Below are 6,044 nucleotides of genomic sequence, written 5' to 3'. Positions count from 1 at the left end.
CTAGCAGCTGTGCTTTTCCTTGAGCAGCTTCTGTGCAGCTTTGGTTGTTCTTCATGTTGCTGTGATGGTTGTGAAGATCCTTGTCCCACAGAGAAGATGAAGTTTGGTTAAGGTGAGGGTGTACAAGGCTGGCTGCTGCTGACTGTTGCAGAATTCAGCTGATGAAAAATATGATCAAACATACAGAGCAGAAGGCCAGCTCCAGCACATGGTTCTCATAATCTCTTGTTGGAGCCAGTGGAGAAAAGTCAAGACCTAGTTTAAGTACTGGTTTTTCAGCCTGAGGTTTTTCCATGCAGTCATTTCAATTAACGTTATGCCAGACCAGTTTGATTCCTCAGCAGGACAGACACAGTCAGTCCCACGTAAGGCAACCGGTGCATGCAAGTGTGTGGCCAGTGGCTCTGCAGGCTGGCTAATTGATTCAAGTTTCTCCTTCCCAATCCTGTACAGAGAAGATGGTGGGGTCTGTTTCTGCAGTCAGAGGTATTGCACCATGAAGGATCCAGACCAGATGGCAAACAACACACCAGCTCTGAGCTGAGAGTGCTTTGTACAATGACACCAAATAACTGACACAATCTCAGGAAAACCTTAAAATCTGCAGACACCAGAGATGGCCAACAGTAAAATAACAAAGTGAGCACGTTGGCAGCAGAGAGCTCTGGGAGAGGTCCCCTGCTTTCCAAATGCCACCTGTCTTCCTGAAGCAGCTGAGTCAGTATAGCCTCCCACATTCGACTCCCTCCCCATGGGGCCAGGACATAGCCATCATGCTTTCTGGTCCAGCACAAATACAGCAGGGTCCTACAAATCTTCTCCAGGACCTCTCTTTCTCACAAATCCCCAGTACCTCCCTAGTCATATCTCCCCGCTACTGCAACCCAAGCAGGTGTTTTTTAGCAGGGTCCTGTTTATTCAAAACACCTGTTAGGCAAGTAACTTTGTCACTGGATACTTCCCAATCTGCAGATTTAGCAAGTGCACATTCTCCTCCATCATCCAGGTCATTAATGGAAATGCTGAACAAAACCAGACCTGGAACACATGTCTCTCAACTTCACTCAACAGACCCCCTCCTTTTCAACAGTGAACTGTAGATAACTCTCTGGGTATAATCATCCAACGGGTTTTGTACCTATGCAACATCTCATCAGCCTTAAGAGCCACTTAAATGGCAGCTAGAGCTCTTCTTCACCATGCCCTTACCTTGTCAGAGAGGAAAATCAGATTATTTTGACCATATTCTGTTCTTGACAGGTCTGTATGGCTCCTGCTCTTCTCCACTGATTACAACTAGTGAGATTATTTGTTCCAGCATTATTTGAGCAGTGGGTGGGTGAGGGGATTTAACTGTCAGCAGTTCCTGGGGTTTGACCCCAGTCGCCATTTTGAAGGGAGGGTACAAAGCTTGCATTTTACAGTCTTTCCATGCCTCACTGTCCCCCAGTAGTTCTCATAAATAACAGCAAATATATCTGGGACTGCTTTGCATGAAGTTCACCATGCCCAGATGGTCTGAAAAATTCCCATTTATCTAAATACTCTCTTACTTGTGATTTCCTTATTCAAGGCCAGACTTTTAGCCCTCACCGCTGGCATGGCTTGTGCTATCCATTTCCCCATAGCTGTCTTTACCCGAAGGCTAATGCAAAGTGCACCGAACAGTTGGGTCTCCTCAGTGGCTGCTGTCAGTATTTCCTCTGTCTACCGAAAAGCAGCACAGCACCATCCTTGGTTAGTCTCTTACTGTTAATACAATGGAGACTTGTTTTCTGACATCTCTCACTTGCTGCATGCTAGCTTTTACCATGGTCTCTCAATAGAGCTCCAAACTGCAGACTGGATATGAACATCCAGGCTTCTACTGGAGATACTAAAAACTGGGCTCAGGTAGGCAGATAGTTGTAAGAGGTGGGTCTAAGTTCCATCTTAACTGCCTTTGAGGGCCTGGTTGCAGCCAGGCACAGGATGGGCTGGGGCAGGGGTACTCTTCTTACCAGGCAGCACAGTGATGGGGGATGCTGCGCTCCTGCCTGTGCCCAGAGGACAGGAAAAGCTCCGGGCAAATCCTTTGCCTCTCCCAGTCCCTGCCAGCTCTCCAGCCCTGCTTCACTGCCTCTGCAACCTGTGACTCAGTCTCCTTCCGCCCTTGAAGTTCTCCTCTCTGCAGCATGTCCCCTGCCCCACCTGTGCCAGAGCTGCAGGGCTGCTCCCCTGCACCACACATCCTACCCACATCCCTCTGGACATCCCTAAGCCAAGCTGCTCCAGCTGCACAGGGGTCCCCAAAGGCTCCTTCAGCAGGGATCATGGCTCCCCCTGAGCAACGACTCCCCCACGAGAGAGGCAACTAATTGCTGTCTGTGCCCCCAAAGTAAAAAAGAACCAAAATAGACAAAATCTCAAGACACGTCCCCTGCTGGCTATTTCAGCTCACACATAAGAAGGATTTTTCTTCACAGAGTACCAGGAGGAGTCATTTTCACAAAGCTTCAGGGAAATAGCACTGGTCTGGGGAAGAAGGACACCATTATTAGCTCCTAGAGCCCCAGCAAGCACCACCGCTTTCCTCACACCCGCAGCTCAGCACTCCAGACAACTTGCCAAAAAGCAGCAGCAGCAGCAATATAAAACACAGGAGAAATCAAAGTCTTCCCCTGCCTAGGTCTGGGCAATTTATTGTTATTTCTTGTTTATCCAGAGAGAACAGCAGGGCGAAGGGGCTGATGCTGGGCCCACGGCATGCATTCCCTGGGGTGGGTGTAGGGCAGGCAGGGTAAGGTGACCCCTTCTGGCAGCGTTGGAAAGGGAGTACCCTCATTCTGTGAGGAGGGATGTGGCCGTTTAAAAGGCTGCAATGCCTCTTCGAGGAGGAGAGAGGGTCCATCCCTGCAAGACACTCTCAGCAAACCCTCTTCTGATGGGGTGATTCCTGCCCCATGAAAAGTACTTCTGACCCCAGAAGCCTGCATGGATGGACTGGCAGCAAAGAGCTCTTCCAGAGGTGAAGCCTTCTGGAGCTGCAGAGCCCTACCTCCAGTGCCCTGCTCTGCACCGCTGACGGAGGCAGTGCTGGCAGAGCGAGGGCAGTTGACCTCATCCCACAGAGCACCCCCTCTGAAGCACCAAGAGCACGTAAGGCAGTTTAGGCAGAAAAGAGCAACTGTGGAAACACACTTCTCCAATGCTCTTGCGCTTGCGGGGATGCCTGGCACAGTTGAGGGAGCACTCCGTGGGGGCAGCTGTGGGCATGTGTGTGGGGGGAGCTAGCGGCTGCCTCACTGGGACCATGGCTGTCACAGAAAGTGCCCCAAACAGTGCCATGCAGGGGAGAGGTTACCCCATTTGTCCCATGTGTTCACCATTCACTCCTCTCTAAAGAGAGCTCCCAAACATGGAGGCCAGTTTATTCCTCTTCCCAAACACCATCACCTCGGCTGACTGCTTCTGCATTTCCCAAAGCCGGGGAAGGTGCTGCTCAGTTCTTACCCACCATGCTGTGAAGTACAGAGCAGAGGCCCTGCTCAGCAGGGGAGGCTGGGCAGGGCCCAGGCTGCTGCCACCTCCCTGCCACCGCAGCCCACAGTCCTGCGGTAGCTTTCCAGCCCACTGCCTCGAAGGGCCAAATTCCATTCACCAGGTAGGAGCCAGCATCCACCCAGAGGCTCTGACCCTGGGGTGCTCCTGGCCAGGCTCAGGCTCTGAGGCTAGTCTTGGCTTTATCAAGCACAGTGCCTTCAAGAAGCCACAAGCTTAGTTCAGATGATGAAACATCAATTCCCTCACATTTCTAGTTCGCTGGTGGTGAGCAAAGGGGCTTGGGCAGCAGGACCAGCTGTTGATGACTGTAGAAGGAGGAAGCACAGAGGAACAGAGCCTGTCGGACACCTTGGTGTTGCTAACCCTCAGGAAGACACAGGATCAAGATGGAGAAAGCAATGCTTCTCACACAGTTCAGAACGAAGGTCAGGTATGAAAAAGGCATCCAATAAATCAATCCATACATGACAGCATTTATTAGTCATTTTTACACATGACACAGTGGCAGATGCACCCTGAGAGGAGCTGGCTATAGGACCCTTCTGCCTCCAGCCCACAGGGCTGGCCCTGGACTGAGAACGTAGGCAATGCATCACACGCTCTGCAGGGCAGAGCTGAGCCCTGCTCAGCTCCCAGGGTCTGAGGCAGTAGCTAGTCAGGTTAAATAGATTGCTTAATATCATACAAGGGGCACACTCAGGATAACAGTCATTAAAATTCATAGGATTCAGTTCCTTGCACCACAGAGGAGAAGGGATTGCCCAGGCAAAGACCCTCATGTCTCACTGGATAACCCCATCACCCAGAAGCTCCTTTCAGCTGGATCACCAGTATGGGGGGTAACATTTAAACCTGTGTCTGCCAGTCCAGCATTTACAGCAGATCAGGTAAGGCGTTAGTCAGGTCATTGCTTGGGCTCAGTTCACAGTCTTGGTGTTGCTTTTCCAGCTGTACATTTTGTGCTCTTATGAGCAGCAGCTGCGATTTGGCTGCAGGAGGCACCACCACTCATCTCCTCTTCCAGGCCCCTCCTGGGGAGCTCCAAGAAAGGCACTTGGGAAGGACCCCACTGAGCCACTCCTGGAGCTATGGGTCACAAGCACACACCCCACCCCCTCCACTCCCCCCCCAAGGGGTACTGTCAGCCTTCTGCTACCAGCTCAGCCCAGGCAGATGCCAGTGGGAACAGCATTTACCCCAGCCCCAGGGGAAGGGAGCTGAAGGAGGGGTAGGTACTGAAGGTCAGCATCACTGCTACACTGGTAAAGCCCAAACTGGTGTAAACTAGGGAAGGGAAGCATCCCAACAGGGTTTCGCCTGCTAGCCAACAAACTTGAGACTCACATGCTCTGCTTCCCCGTTTGAGGACACAGGTTACTTTTGGGGCTGGAAGATGACACAAGGGGGAAGGTGTCACCCCTCTGGCCTGGGTGGAAAAAGGACATGAAGCCAGCTCAGGTTCTGCCTGCCCTGGGCATGTTGAGCTGTGAGCACTGCACAGCACTAAATGTCTGTGCAGCATTTGGCCACAAAATGCTCCTTAAGCAGCCCCTGCCCCCACAGATTGGTACAAAGGGGTCAGTGCTACTCCAAGATAAGAGAAGAAGCTGAAGCGCAGAGATGGAAGAAAGGACTTGTTCAAGGCCACGGTACAAACGTGTGACAAGGTTGGTCCCAGGGCATGTGAGTGCCTTGGCCCACATCCTGCCCTCCTAGTACCAGTGTACAGAGGCAGAGCAAGATCTTCATCATGGCCCAGGACAGAACTGAGAGGGGCACCGGATGATGTATGGAATGGTTCGTCCTCTCCCTACGTTAGCTGGGCGAGCCTAAAACCAGACAGCATCGTATTGGCCAGAAGAAGCTGCTGTTTGGAAGAGGAAGAGCAGCTCTGAAGGAGTCTTAAAAGTTTGATTCAAGGATGAAAAAGACATTCCTGTTTCCCCTCCCTACACAACCTTAAAAAACAGCAGGGATTTTCCAGTTCAGTGCTGTTCCCACTGCCAACCTAGGAGGGCTGCCCCACACACAGAGTAGCAGCAGGTTTGTGCTCTGCTCTCCTGCTCTCCCCCAGAATTTGGGACCATGGAGGGGGAGGTGCTGTTTTGGGAGGAGTTTCCCTACTTTTCCCCAAGGAGAGACTTGGCACATGCAGGATCCAGGCAGTCCCTGGGAAGGAGCTGAGGCACAAGGCAAACCCAAAGTGATGCAGAGAAGAGGAAAAAGCAGAACGACAGCTTCAAGGTCTCCAGCCCCTGGCATCTCCCCTCTCCTGCTATCAGCTTGCGACAACCCACACCTCACTCTGGCATGCCACTCACTGCAAGGCAGACACACCAAAGGCCAATGTGCAAGTTAATCTGAAGGCTGTTAACCAGAGTGACCTCCTCCTAACCCCCACCGCACCCATCCCATCAGGCACCCGAGCTCCAGACAGGAGTGAAAAGTTTCCCCTTTCCCTCTCCCCGCCTCCACCCCAGTCTCTTCTTCCCTCCCTGGTT

The sequence above is a fragment of the Strix uralensis genome, chromosome 7, assembly GCF_047716275.1.
Source record: "Strix uralensis isolate ZFMK-TIS-50842 chromosome 7, bStrUra1, whole genome shotgun sequence".
NCBI classification, from domain to species: Eukaryota; Metazoa; Chordata; class Aves; order Strigiformes; family Strigidae; genus Strix; species Strix uralensis.
The sequence above is the reverse complement of the archived record's forward strand: the minus strand, read 5'-3'. Positions refer to the sequence as shown.